Source organism: Peromyscus maniculatus, chromosome 12, assembly GCF_049852395.1.
Source record: "Peromyscus maniculatus bairdii isolate BWxNUB_F1_BW_parent chromosome 12, HU_Pman_BW_mat_3.1, whole genome shotgun sequence".
Classification (NCBI taxonomy): Eukaryota; Metazoa; Chordata; class Mammalia; order Rodentia; family Cricetidae; genus Peromyscus; species Peromyscus maniculatus.
Window position 1 is genome coordinate 78,207,615 of NC_134863.1, and position 15,162 is coordinate 78,222,776.

Sequence of the window (15,162 nt, forward strand, 5' to 3'; positions counted from 1 at the left end):
CTTTTATCAGAATGATGTGTTCTGTTTTTAATGTGTCAAAACTCTTCCTTAAAAACATATGTTGAACTTTTGCCAACTTTCTTCTGTGATTATTGAACCCTGAGGCATCTTCATTGGTTAATGGTTTGGACTTCTGACTGTATAAACTCGTGATCACAATAGTTTTGTGTTCCTGCATTATTTTTAATGGAGTAGTATTAGTATTTTATACATGATGGGAGTTTGAATTTCTAAGACAGTTACTGAAGAATTTTAGAATAATTTTCACCAAATATACTAGAAATTGTCTTTTGATGACCAGTTTAGACATCAGGATAGCTTAGCCTTATAAAATCAGTGTTTTCAACTTCTTCCATTTTAATGACTGTGAGGACAATAGTGGTACCTCTATTCCTCTAAATTTTAAAGAAGTGTCTTCTGCCTATTTCTTTTCCTTGGTGTAGTGTCCCAAAATGTTTATCAGCTGAGCTGATTTATTTAAAAATAAGTTTTGAGTTTTACTGCTTTGTAATTAACCTTGAGACTTCTCTCACTTATGGCTTAATTAGTAGTTAGTAGTTAATTTTGAATGCTTAGTCTCCAGTTGTCCCCCTGCTACTTTTTTCTATTTTTTGATTCTGTTAGGGTTTGAGAACATATTTTGTATGATTTAAATTCTTTTAAACTTAAGTCTTTTTAGTGATCTGCATCTCCCTTTTCTTGTTGAACACAAATTGTACACACAACTCACTGACTATAGCATTTGATCACTATTAGGTCAATTTGATCAAATTATCTGTTGTTCGAATCATAGATGGTCTTTCAATAAAAAAAAATTAAAAAAAAAAACAAAGCTGGATATCCGAGTGAAAGCTGAAAGATCAGAGAAGCAGAGCAAGCCACAGCCACTACCTATTACCTCACCAACTCCACAAATCCTCTGACTTAATTCCTCTGAGTCCTCACCCAAAAGGGTCTCACTTGAACTGCCTTAGTTCCTGTTTCCTCACACCTTATACACCTTTCTCCTCCCTGCCAGTCACTTCTTGGCATATGTACATACCAGTACTGGGATTAAAGGTGTGTGCCACCACTGCCTGGCTCTATTTCCAGTGTGGCCTTGAACTCACAGAGATCCAGACAGATCTCTGTCTCCCAAGTGATAGGATAAAGAATGTGTGCCACCACTGCCTGACCTCTATGTCTAATTTAGTGGCTGGCTCTGTCCTCTGGTCCTCTGGAAAGCTTTATTGGGGTACACAATATATCACCACATACATCCTCAGCAATTCTGACTACTTAATTGATCTATCAACAACTGATACAGAGTACTGGGATTCGGGGCTCTGCATTTGTGAAAATCTAAATTCAGATGAATTGACTTGTACCTCATGCATTTTAAATCTGTTGTTAGGTCTACACACATTTAAAGAGGAGAACTGAGGCACTGATGTTTACAAATATAGGGCATGAATAGTTCTGATTCCATTACTCAATATCCCCCTTTAAACTTGGTCAACATCTTTCTTCTGACTTCTGTCCTCCTCTAACTTCAGAATTAGCACAGCCACCCACACTTTGTTTTGGTCAGGGTATATACATTTCACTTCCCTCCATCACTTCACTTTTTATTTCTCTAAATGTGGTTAATTTTTTGATAGATTGATATAATCAGACCATTCCTTATTGGAAATGCATTTCACTATAATAACCATCTTGCTATTATATATTGGTTGCATTTTTTATTTTTATGCTTGTTTCCTTTTATTCAATGGTTTCAAGTATTTATTATGACTTCATTTATCTTATATATTGATTTATAATTTGTGCTTTTCAAGATATTTCTATTAAGTTTCCTAGAGTTCACATTATTTATGATTAAATACTCTGACTCCAAATTCAAATAAAATATAAAACTTTTATATAATATAATTCTCTAAAACACAGCATTCCTAATTTTTTCTCTATGTCAAATGTAACATATCAAACTTTTTCATTTTTAGAAAATGTATATCCATTGTGTCACTATTATTGCTCTTAAGCTACATTTTATAAAAAAACAAATTAAAATAATGCATCCTATGATCACTCCATTTTATACTATTATTTTAATTAGATCAAAGTTCAGACATAACTTCCTCACCATTTGATGGAAAACATCCTTTTAACGGTTGCTGCTGAGTAGATTTCCTGGTAATCTCATCCCTCCATTCATTGTTATCTTCTTTTTGTTTGACCTTTATATACAATTTTAAAGGGATATTTTTGCTAGTCACAATTTTTAATTATGAGTTGTATTTGTATTTCAATGTTTTAAAGTAGTCACACATTTATCACCTTATTTTCTTAATTGCTGATTAGAAATGAGTTATAAATCAGTTTTAAAAACTTTGGGTGTCTTCAACATTTAGTCATTTGGTTTCAACCTGTGCCTATCTCTCTGATGTTCAGAGGGTTGGGTATGGTGTGTGGACACACTTAGATTTGGTTTTTGGGTTTTTTGTTTTGGTTTTTTTTTGGGGGGGTTGTTTTTTTTCTTTTCTTCTTTTTTTAGGTCTAATTTTCTTTGTTTTACATGGTTTCAAATACCTACATTCTAATCTCCTCACCTATTTTTAGAACTACAGTTTGGGCCTTTTGATAACTGTAGAAAAAAAAATGTTCAGTATTTCTTACAATATTGTGTCTGTTTTATTCTCAACATTTGATACATACATTTGTAGGTAGATGATAGATACAGATCTAGATTTAATGCATGGTTTTTGCGAATGCTTTGTTGATTTCTGTTCTAATTTTATTTCTGTGTTTATAGATTTTGTTATAATTTTCAGTCTTCAGTGACATTTTTAACTCTGTTGCTATCACTGACATGGATGTCAAGGGCAATCATTTTTACATTTGCAATGTCTACCATTTCCAGTTGATTCTTTCATATTTTTCTCTTTGTGTCTTACATATTGCTTCTATCTGATGTTGTGTTTTATCTATCATGGTCACTATAGCTTTTTTACATATTAATGAGTAGTATTGTCTGTTTCCTCTTTCGAATATCCATTTTCCATGCTATGGCTCTCCCTTACTCTGACACTTTATTTCTCTTTACAACAGTAGTTTCTGTTTCCTTTTGTTATTCCCATCTGGTACCTTTTTTGTTCTTTTTAAGCTGAACATGCCGCATAGGATTGGCAAGATCATAGTAAAACTTGATTTGTTTAGAATGGCATGAATACCCTCTTGGCTTGGTGTAGATTTATGCTAATCTGTGTATGGATTAGGTTGTGTTTTGCCTTTACTGTTGCTATAATTGCAGGAGTGGGATTCTTATTGCCAATTGTAACTAACTTCAAATTGCTCCTTTACAGGGATGTCCCAGCTTGTGTTCCTCACAGCATCTGTCTCTTGCAATTCTCCCAACTGCACTCCACTGTTCCTTGCACTAATGTTGTGTTAGTATAGCAGAGGGAGTAATGGGTGGCAAAGATGCTGAAGTTTTGATGTTTAGCATGGTTTGGTGTTAGGATGTTAGAGAACTGCTTTCATCAAAGTCCCGTATTGTTGTTCAGAGGGGAAGATTTGTACTTGAATTCTCCTCATTTCATTCTCCTGGATACCTATTTACAAATTTTCCTTGGGCTATAATTTGGAAGCCATTTTCTCTGCATTTTAAAGCATTTTCTTTTAGTTAGTAAAGAGAACAGTGCAATTGGGAAAGATTTGGTAGCTTCCCTCAATCACTTCCACCATGGTCACAGCAGCATTCCCTCCGTGTGTCCCCAGGACAGACCTTTACCTTGTTTTGAGAGTTTAAATCACATTTCCAGCTGTTAATACCATTCTATTGGCAACTCCAGAAAATAGAGAGTTTGTGTCTTTTCTATAAATCATCCACTATTTTTGTGAGGTCATCTTGACATTTTTTTCAAAGAAAACAGGGGGTATTGTGGGAATACTCATATCTGCCTTCTGCTGTTATAACTTTTGGAGGAGAGACATGAATAATCTTGCAACAGATATAACATGAGTGACAAGAAAAGAAAAGAACAGAAGAAAAAGAAAAGGAAAAATTTCACAGAATCTAGGTTAGTGAACGAATTAACTTATTAGACTTACTTAACAAAGCATGGGTGAATCAAAAGCAGCTGCCTCACCAAAAAGGCCCCCTCCCATGAGTGACATCTGAGGAGGGCTGCACTCCTGGATCTCCCTGCTTATTTGCGTGGAGCTCCAGCAAAGACTTTCTCCTCAGCAGTTGTATACTGTTTTCACAACTTTAGAATGTCCTTCTGAGTATTGCAGCTTTCTGAGAGTCCTTAGCCTTGTAAATTTCAGGAAATTTCTGAGTCTTTTGAGTCTCTCTGTTCCATCCAAGAGGGCAGGAGGGGACAAGTTGATTTGGAGGAAATAGATGATAGCAACATTTAGCAAAATTATCTAAAGTAATCTTCTAATTGACTTGAAGGTATCTTCTGGCTTCTACCAAGGGAAGACTGTTTCTTAAGTAGTTTTCTTTCTAGAAACACATATCCTCAGGTTTCAGGATACCTTTTTGGTCTTTAATTTTTCTAAGTTTTCTTTAAAAGCTATTGAGGAGCTGGAGAGATGGCTCAGAGGTTAAGAGCACTTATAGCTCATACAAAAGACTAGGGTTTAAGGACCAGCATCCATGTGGCAGTTTATAGCAATCTTTAACTCGAGTTCTAGAGCACCTGGTGCCATCCCCTGGCCTCCTTGGGAACCAGGAATGCACACAATGCACTTATATAAATATAGGTGAAGTCCTCATACACATAAAATAAAAATTAATAAAACTTGTATATAGTGTGGTGATATATTGTGTCCCCCAACACATTGTGCATCAGAGGTAAAAGCCAGTCGCTATATTAAACACAGAGGTCGGGTAATGGTAGCACACACCTTTAATCCTAGCATTTGGGAGGCAGAGATCCATCTGGATCTCTATGAGTTCAAGGCCACACTGGGAGCAGAGTTGGGTGTGGTGTCACAGGCCTTTATTCCCAGCACTAATCATAGAGGTCTGGAGAGCTGTAAAGACAGACAGGAAGTGATGTAGCTGTGCAGAGAGAGGAAATGAGATGCAGAACAGAAACGCATATAGGTATGGGTATATAGGAAGTCAATCTCTTTGGCTGAGAATTTCCAAGTGATAAGAATGTGGCTGGCTTTTTTCTGCTTTTCTGACCTCTCGTTTTTTACTCCAATATCTGGCTCTGAGTTTTTTTTATTAATAAGACCATTTAGCAATTCGTTATTCAAAAAAAAAAAACAACTGACACTTTGCCTGCTATTGTCTTGGTAAAGATAATTTTTAAATCCCTTGAGCTGTCAACATTACATTTCCTTTATTATTAATAAATGTCATTGTATTTATCATAAGAATGATACCACTTCAGAATTGTGTCTTATCTTTATAAAAATAGGTAATGATTTCTTTCAGGATCATTTGCAGTTTCTAAAACGTACAAGTTAAAACTCTCACAAATCATTTCAAATATTTAGAAAATTAATAGTTTCGAGGTATGCAAATGAATGCAGCTTATATAAAGGAAATAACCCAAGTTATTTAGAAATCACTTTTCAAAATAGAAGATACCCAAATTACATTAGCATTCATTGGACAGGATCATCTTTCCTTAATTATAGGAAAGTTTGAAAAAACACTTATCCATGTGGACTTTTAACTTTCTCAAATAAACAATGAGATAAAATTACTTCCAAAGATAATGTTATAAAATTCTACTTTTATAAATATTTGGACATTTTAAGAGCTTAATGCAGTCTATAGAAACAGTAACTATACTTACTGAAAAAAAAAAGTATTGAAGTAGTGACAATCAGAAATAACAATGGCCCTGTACATGGGAAGTTAGACAATGTTCATGTTTAATTAAAAGATAGGGCAGATGGCTTTGAAACGGTTCATCAATCAACCAAGTATATCCAGTAAGAAATTTGTCGAAACAAATTGAGTTAGTCCAGCATGCAGAAACAAAGCTATCATGCTGGAAAATTTAGCCTTTCAAATCCTGAAAAGATTATTTCCCTTGGTTTTCTAATCCCGTGAGTTCTGTTGAAGGATGATATGATGTAGTCGAGATGAAGGACAATAATAAACTATTCTTCTGCTTCAATTTATAAATCTTATGAAGTGGCATTCAAGTGTGAAAGACTAATAAATTATCTTCCTCAAAGACCCTAATATGTCTTTACTTGATTGCTTCCTATTGTAAAATTAAAGGACAATTTGATAAATGATTGTGGAGATAAGCAAAGTATAGGCATAATCTTCTATATTTTGTTTTCCACAAAGTCAGTATTTGGAGAAATCTCAAATTATGGTTTTGGAGGAAATAGATTTGCCCAAGAGGTAAATAAGACACATAAATGAAAGCACAAAAAGGCCATGTAGACTATCTATAGTAATGAACATTTAGGGAAAGTTTGGGTTTGAACAAACAATTTGTATAGACAGTAAAAATCACAGCTCTTTAAAATCAATTATAAGTTGCTGTAGGATAATGCCTCTGTTTTTGATGATAAGGCTATTTGTTCATGCACATTTGTGAGAGGATAGGAATTAAATCCACAAGCCCTGTAGATGACATGAACAAATGACCCTTTAAATATCAGGTTAAAAACACTCTATTCTATATCTAGGTCATTAGTTTGTCTTTAGAATCCATTTCACTTGCAGAAAGACATTTTGGGGATTGCAAGAAAGAAACTCATGACATGAAAATTTTATATTAAATGCCCTGTTTCTATTATAATACATACATATATCAATCACATGAACTAAGGAAAATAGATTTAAACATATAGATCACTATTATGAACTTCACAATTCTACCTATTACAAAGTGTTATGTGGAACTTGTAATTATCCTGTTGTGCATGTAACCATGCATAGAAATAGCTTACTTACAAATTTAAACATTATTTATTCCTTTTTTATTGATTTAAGGCAACATGTGACTTTTGTTCTTCTATGATGGTAGAGGATGGGTATAGAAAAAAAAAAACACAAGGAGGCAAGAAGAGGTTGAGATGCACAGGAGAGCTCAGTCACATGAGGGACAGACATTGAAGTGTTATGGTGGCAGATCACAGAATCCAAGATTACCAGTCAGTTACTTAAAGCAAATGAATGGGAAGAGTTTAAACACAGACACCTGATGGGCAGCGACCCGTACACATAACTTAATCTTGAGCTTCTGGCCTCCAGTACTAAGCATAGTCAACAAATTACTCTTGTGTAAGACACTAAGTTGGTAGCACTCTTTTGTCTACAGAAAGCTAAAACCATCTGCCTCTTTGACTCCATGGCATATACTTGAGCTGCATCTATGCGACACATGTTGGGAGATTCGGGTTATTTTATAGTGGTTCTTGCAAAGGAAAGAAATCACCAGTTTTAACTGAGTAAAGGAAACAAACAAACACACAAAAACTGTAGTACTACAGTATCAGCAAGTAGTTTTGAAGGAATGCAATCCTGGTCTCTATGTCTAAAACTCTGTATATTCACTGCTATTTCAACTGCCTCTTGACATTTTGAGAATTTAAAATATTTGCTTAATCAGTATACTATAAAAATCAAATGAATATGTGTATGTGGGATGTGTGTGCATGTGTAACTAACTTAAAACAGTTAAAAATAATATTTAATTATCTTCCTTTCAGGTTCTTTAAAAAATATTTGCTGAGTTCATGATATGTGGCAGGCATAATTCCAGAAACTCAGATATCACCCATTCATGGCTGCTTATCCAAAAAGCACATTAAGTCTTTGGAGCATTTAAATTAAATCTTCCTTTAAGTTTCTTTCATATAACTCTTTAAACAATGAAACATTACCTGTATCCTTCCTACCTATTTTTATTATGAATTAGACAAACAGAGAGCTACTAAATACTATGCCTACCTACTCTCTTTCAAATTGGTGTTGTTCCTTTGTGTTGAACTCTTCTTAGTTCCTGTCTTTTATCACATAGTGTTGATTATTAGAAATTTTCTCATTAGGTCTGCAAAACTTTTCTTCTTCCATGTAAGTAACAAAAAGCCTTTGTAAAAACAAGGTTGGTTTATATTGTACGTACGTGTATACATTTGAAAGAAAATGCATAAGAACTTAGCACTTAAAGATAATACTCTGAGGGTCTCCAGTCTTGATATGAGGGTTTGTGCCAAGTCTTACAGCATCTTGTTATGATGTGTTCAGTTGATATCGCTGGAAGGCCTGCTCTTTTCTGAAGGGAAATGGAGGAACAGTGCATCTGGGGGAGAAGGGAGATGGGGGAAGACTGGAGGGAGTGGAGGGAATAAAGTCTGAGGTTGGGATGTATTATATGACAGAAGAATAAATAAAAACAAGATAATGCTTTGAAAGAGGTGCTACTCCAGATTAATATTGTAACATAACATCAAAAAATTACAAAGCAAAATAACCAACTAGATTGATTGTAGTTGGAAGTTTCTCTGGTCCTGCTCAGGCCCGCAGTTGCGACAAATCTTTCCCACCTGGTTCTGCTGCAGCTCAGACTCAAATAAACATACAGAGGCTTAATATTAATTGAGACTGTATGGCCATTAGCTCAGGCTTATTACTGACCAACTCTTTCACTTAAATTAACCCATAATTCTTATCTATGTTTAGCCACATGGCTTGGTACCTGTTCTCAGTTCTGCCTTGTCATCTTGCTTCCTCTGTGTCTGCCTGGTGATTCCTGACTTAGCCCTCCACTTCCCAGAATTCTTCTTGTTTGCTCGCCCTGCCTGTACTTCCTGCCTGGCTATCGGCCAATCAGCATTTCATTTACCAACCAATCAGAGCAAAACACATCTACAGCATACAAAATTGCATTCTATAAAATGTATAATATATAAATTAATATATATTAACATATTAGAAGGTATGGATTTTGTCATTCAGAGAAAATTGGTTTTTTTGAAAACTGGTTACAGATATGATGCAGTCTGTGAACTGAGTCTGGACTTCATGTGGAGTTTCTGCTAGTCTTAAAAAAAAATCAATCATAGACTGACATCAGGATTGTAACATCTTAGAGTACTAGCCTTTTCTCCTTTCTAATGGAACCAGTGAATACATTCCCTCTATAATGTCATGGGTCCCCACAACAACTTTAGAAGCCTCCAGAGATAGAGTCAGGACCTCAGCATCCTTCTCCTGAGGTCACTGGAACTCCACAAAGTCTGAGCCATTGCCAAAATTCCAGTAGCCACAGTGGATTTCATAGTAGCCTGCATTGTCTGGAGTTAAGGGTTTTGTGTGACAAGGAAAGTGTTCAAGTGTGAGTATTGTCACCTGCTTAAGAGCTCATATATCTCTTAAATGGGTGTAGCAACAATATATATATATATATATCTCATTTCATGTCTTCAGCTACAGGAGAAATAACCTCAGCTTCTGGCTTCTACTTAGGATAATTGTTCAAATTCCAGTGAAACACATAGTGTCTATGTTGACTATGATATCTTCCCAGAGTAATGATATCTTACTTGGGATAAGAGTCTATAAGGTCCTGTATCTAGGCGTCATATCAGTACTATTCACAACAATGGGTACATCATTTGTTCATGTAAGTCAATGTCATGTGAAACTGTATCTGATTTCTTATTAAGACCAAAAATGTTGGCCAGAGTTGTTTAAAATGCCTAAATATAACACTTTTCCAATTAATTCACTGGGATTTTAAATAAGTTAATTATTTCTTACTGAAATTAACTTGCTAAAACCTTTCAGTTCATTGTAGTTCTACCGTTTTTAAGATGTGTTATTCTCTCTCAAAATATGCATAAATTATTGTCTTCCTAAATAATTGGCAGTAAATTAAACAGTGAATACCCTGACATAATTCACTAAATTAATTAAGAATATTTGAACAAAGTTATATGATTTCTCTTCTGAAACATGACCCCATGGTTTTCCAAATCAACAAACAAGAGTGATAAAACATTCTTTACAGTACAAGACTATTATCTTGATAATTTTATATGTATATTTCCATTTACACTGTGTTCTGCTTGTTGGGACACAGTGGGTACATTTCAATTAAGCAGAATTAAAATTATTCAACATCAGTAAAGGTAGGTAAAACCATTCTTCTACTTGTCTGTCAATGGGAATTTAGCTCTAAGATTGATTTTATAAAAATCATTAAGAATAAAAGGAGAATGTTTCAATTTGGATGATATTGTTTCACAGCAAACACACACACACACACACACACACACACACACACACACACACACACACACGTACCTACACACACATACACACACACACACACACTATGGTAAGTGTGAGGAGCTTTTAGTTTTGGTTGCTGTCATAAAAAGTTAAGATGAGAATTTAGATCTCTGTTATGGAAATAAAATTTTGTAAACATGAAAAAAAAAAAAAAAGAATAAAAGGACCTGAGTCGTCTGTGGATATTACTCTTCATTTTGTTAAAGTTAATATCAAATTGTATTTATATTACTGATGAGTCAAATGATGCTCTTTTTGCATTCGAACTGTGAAGATGACTTCCACATCAGTTTGTTCACAAATGCAGTGCGTTCCCTGTTCATTGCCCGGTGTATGTGTCAGGTTCACAAACCTTCATCTGTCTGAAACATCCGTAAACAAGTCTTCAAGCAACTGACCTTCCCACCTCTCACATCGCATGCCCTAGATCACCAATTATGCCACTTCCTGCAGGAATTTTCATACACAACATTAACCCAAGTGAAATAAGTGTGTGAAATAACTAAATCTCTTTGACCTGAAGTAGAAAGTCAAAGAAAAGTCAGACTGGTCATTTTTAATGGTAGCAATTATTTTGAAAGACATAGTCCACCAAAATCTTCTGTGTGTATGACTGTATGTGTTTTTGAGTATGTATTACCAGGAACTGAAGTGATAGTTTTATATGTGCTAAGCTACACTGAATTGTAGGGCCATTCTGCTATTTTAAAAATGTATTTTTTTCCAGTAAGTAGGTAAACACAAAATTATAAATTATTGTAATAATTTCTTCACAATGAAATCAATAATTTAAAAACATTTTGATATGCATTTCCTTCTCTAGTCTTATCAAAAATCTTCTAAATATTTGCTGAGAAATCCAGTTTTCTTCATTTTGAAGACCTTGGCATTTATAGAATTAAAGATAGCATCAGGAAGTAAAATCATGATCTATACTTAGGAAAACATATTTTGTTACAATTACATAAACAAATGAGGTTCTGTCTGAATCACTGCTTCATTTTGATTCGGGTCCTCTGGGGAACCTATTAAAAGTCAACTTTCAGACTCAGAGGCATGGCACTCAAAAGCACACTCGATCTCCATAAAGAATTTGGAAATGACTTTGACACTAATCTGCACATTGTTCAGTTAATAATCGAACACTGTTTTTGAAGATGCAGGAAGTTCCGACTGATAACATTAAGATCACAAAAATCAAGTACTTTTTTTCTTAACCAACATACATGAAGCATCTTGGTTGTGTCAGGCACTCCATGAACCTAAAAGATGCGTGATTGTGCTGAAATTCAAGGCCTTGTACAATCTGCAGCAGAAACAGCTATCTCCTCTGCTAACTTCAAAGCCATCACTATGGTGGGTACTAATAAATCCATTTTGCATTTCTTCAACCAGCAGGCAATCACAGATAACTCATTTCAGGATTGAATTATTTCCCACAGTACGACATTTAATTGAGCGCCACAATATTCTGACAAACTCACCTGTTATGTTTCTTAATAGCATACATTTGCCAGCGTCTTAAAGGCACAGAAGTATGTTTTATTCGATGTGCTTTCTTTACTTTTATACATAAAAGGACATAATCAGAAGCAATAACGATGATATTTGACTGGTGAATGAGATTGGTGAATCTGTCATTTTTTCATGGTGTAAAAAATAAAAATTTTTAAAGTAAATGATTGGCAAGTTTTCCTGCAGCCCAGTTTTTTAAAGAAAGAATCTGTTTCATAAAAATAAAGCACCAAAGCCAGATATGGTGGCTCCCACCTATAATCTCAGTGCTTGAGAGACTGAGCCAAGAAAATTTCTGTGAGTTGGAGGCCAGACTGAGCTACATTCACCTCCTGGCTGCTGGAATTAGGGCCTTGCAATACCACAACCAATTACTTCTTGTGCTGTTGGGGATCCAACCCAGGGTTTTGTGCATGCTGGGCAAGCACTCTACCAAGCAAGCTATATCCCCACCCCTTGAAATGTCTTTAATTGCTTCTTTGATTTTTTTTTTGAAATTACAATGTAATTATGTCATTTTTCTCTGTTGTGGGACATTTTGATCACATTCTGACACTACAGAGACTGACAATAAAGTTAAACCTTGAATCAGACAGGGGAGTCAACATTCACCTGGCCAGAATTAACCATAGATTTTTTGGCGGACCCAGATTAGGATAGAGAGACACTGGAAGAAATAGGGAGGAACTTAGAAAGACTCATGAGCCTTTTCGGTCTGGAATTGTGGAGAAGCAGGGTCAGCTGATCATTCATCTGTTGCTCTTTGGATTGAACAGGTTTTTACCCCAATATCTAACTCCAAAGTTTTATATAATAATAGAACAACATAAATAATAGCGTTATTTCTCCTTTCTCTTTCCTCCCTCTCAATACTCCCATATACCACCACTTGCTCTCTTTCAAATCCATGGCCTCTCCTTTAATTTTAATAATTAATTTTTATATAATTTTAATAATTAATTTTTGTGTATATGTATATGTATATGTGCAGCTATGAGCATGCAGTAGCTGTGACTCCCTGAATGTAGCCAGCAAAGAAATGGGGGAAGGAGAAGGGAGTAGGGAGAAGGCAAGTCACGAGAGGAGAAAGAGCCTAATTTGGAAGAGCAAGGGGGATGACAGGATTGAAGGGACGTGTGAAGATGTGAGAGTAGTTGGGGTTGAGTGTAGTCACAATGCGCTGTGTTCAAGTATGATATCATCAAAAATTAAAAATAAGTACATAAATATAAAAAATACACCAAGCAGGTATTTCCAAAAAATTACCAAATAGTTACTACCATATTCAAAAAGAAGTTAAACAAGAAACAAACCGTAACAGCATATAGCCACGGGAGGGAAATTTACTTAATATTATTAAATAAATATTATCTGAACACTCCACTGGCAAAATGATGTTCCAGCCCGTTGTTTTGTTATTTGATGTTACTCTCTTGCAAATCTTCTGGGTCTGCAAAGCCTTTGTGCTTTCTCAGGTGGCATTCTGGTCAGAGTAAAAGTTACCTGAGAGCTAGGACACAAATGTTGCTCCCCAGGAAGAGGATGAGAGAAAAGGATATTAAGAAAAGTTATAATTCGGGGGTGGTGGTGTTTGGATTGGGAGACTCATTGCCTGACATGAAGCCCTGGTATGTTCTCTAGGACTCTATGCACCTGGTAGGGCAGTATTTTCCCACATCTTAGCATGCTGGAAGGAGTGGCAAAGGGATCAGAAGTTCAAGCACATCCCTATGTTCCAGTACATCCTGGGCTAGAGACCTCATCCATAGAAGAAAGAGAGGAGGAGAGGGGAGGAAAAGGACAGGTTGCAATCCAAAACATTAAGGAATTCAGTTAAAATAGATTTTTTTCCCTAAGAGATCTCGAGTAATATAAAATTTGTAGACCTAGAATATACTTAACAAAAACATTACCTAAGCCTGCACCCCAAAAAACTAAACTAGAAAATGCATCTCAGGTATTTTTAATTCAGAGATTTATGGGGCTTATATTAGACAAATGGCACTTTTTGGACAGCAGGAACCTCACACTGTATAAAACTGAAGAATGAATTAAGTGAATTTACTTGTTTATTTATTTATTTTTATTTAGAATTTTTTTTATTCATTTTTCATACCAATCAAAGATACTCCTCTTTCCTCCTCCACCTTCAGCCTCCACCTCCCAACCCACTCCCCCATTCCCTCCTACAAGAAGGTAAGGCCTCCCATAGATAGGTACAATTAGTAGAGGCAGGTCCAATCCCTGCCCCCCCCACCTCCTTAAGGCTGTGTGAGATGTCCCATCATAGGTAGTGGACCCCAAAAAGCCTGTTCATGCACCAGGGATGGATTCTGATCCTACTGCCAGGGGGACCTTTAAGCAGATCAAGCTGCACAACTGTCTTACTATGCAGAGGGCCTAGTCCAGTCCCATGTATGCTCCACAGCTGTTGATCTAAATTGCATGAGTTTCCACTAGTTTGGTTTGGTTGTCTCTGTAGATTTTCCTGTCATGATCTTGATGCACTTGCTCATAGAATCCATCTTCTCTCTCTTCGACTGGACTCCTGGTGCTTGGCCTGGTGTTTGGCTGTGGATCTCTGAATCTGCTTCCATCAGTTACTGGATAAAGGTTCTATGATGATGGGGTATTCACCGATCTGATTACTGGGATAAGCCAGTTCAGGCACCCTCTCCACTATTACTCATAGTCTAATCTGGGATCATCCTTGTGGATTCCTGGGAACTGCCCTAGCACCAGCTTTCTCCCTATCCCTGTGATGTCTCCCTCTATCATGGTATCCCTTCCATTGCTCTCTCACTCCATCCCTGTTCCTGCTCGGCCATCCTGTTCCCTTATGTTCTCATCCCCAACCCCCCACCCGCCATTGCCCATCCCTCCTCCCCAGTTTACTCAGGAGATCTCATCTATTTCCCCTTTCAGGGCATTCCATGTGCCCCTCTTAGAGACCTCCTTGCTACCTAGCTTCTCTGGGGCTGTGCATTGTAGTCTGGTTATTCTTTGTTTTATTTCTAGTATCCATTTATGAGTGAGTACATACCGTGCTTGTATTTCTGAGTCTCGGTTACCTCACTCAGGAGGTTTTTCTAGTTCCATTCATTTGCCAACACATTTCATGATGTTATTGTTTTTCACTGCTGAGTAGTACTCCATTATGTATATGTACCACATTTTCTTAATTCATTCTTTGGTTGAAGGGCATCTAGGTTGTTTACAGGTTCTGGCTGAACTAACTTCTTAAGAGACAGAGCCAGAAGTCTAACTTGTTCAGTATTCAAAACTGAACTGATTATGTGTAAAAGACATTATGAAATTGAAACCTCAATATGATGTTCATGGGAATTTTTTTTTCTTTTTGGTTTTTCGAGACAGGGTTT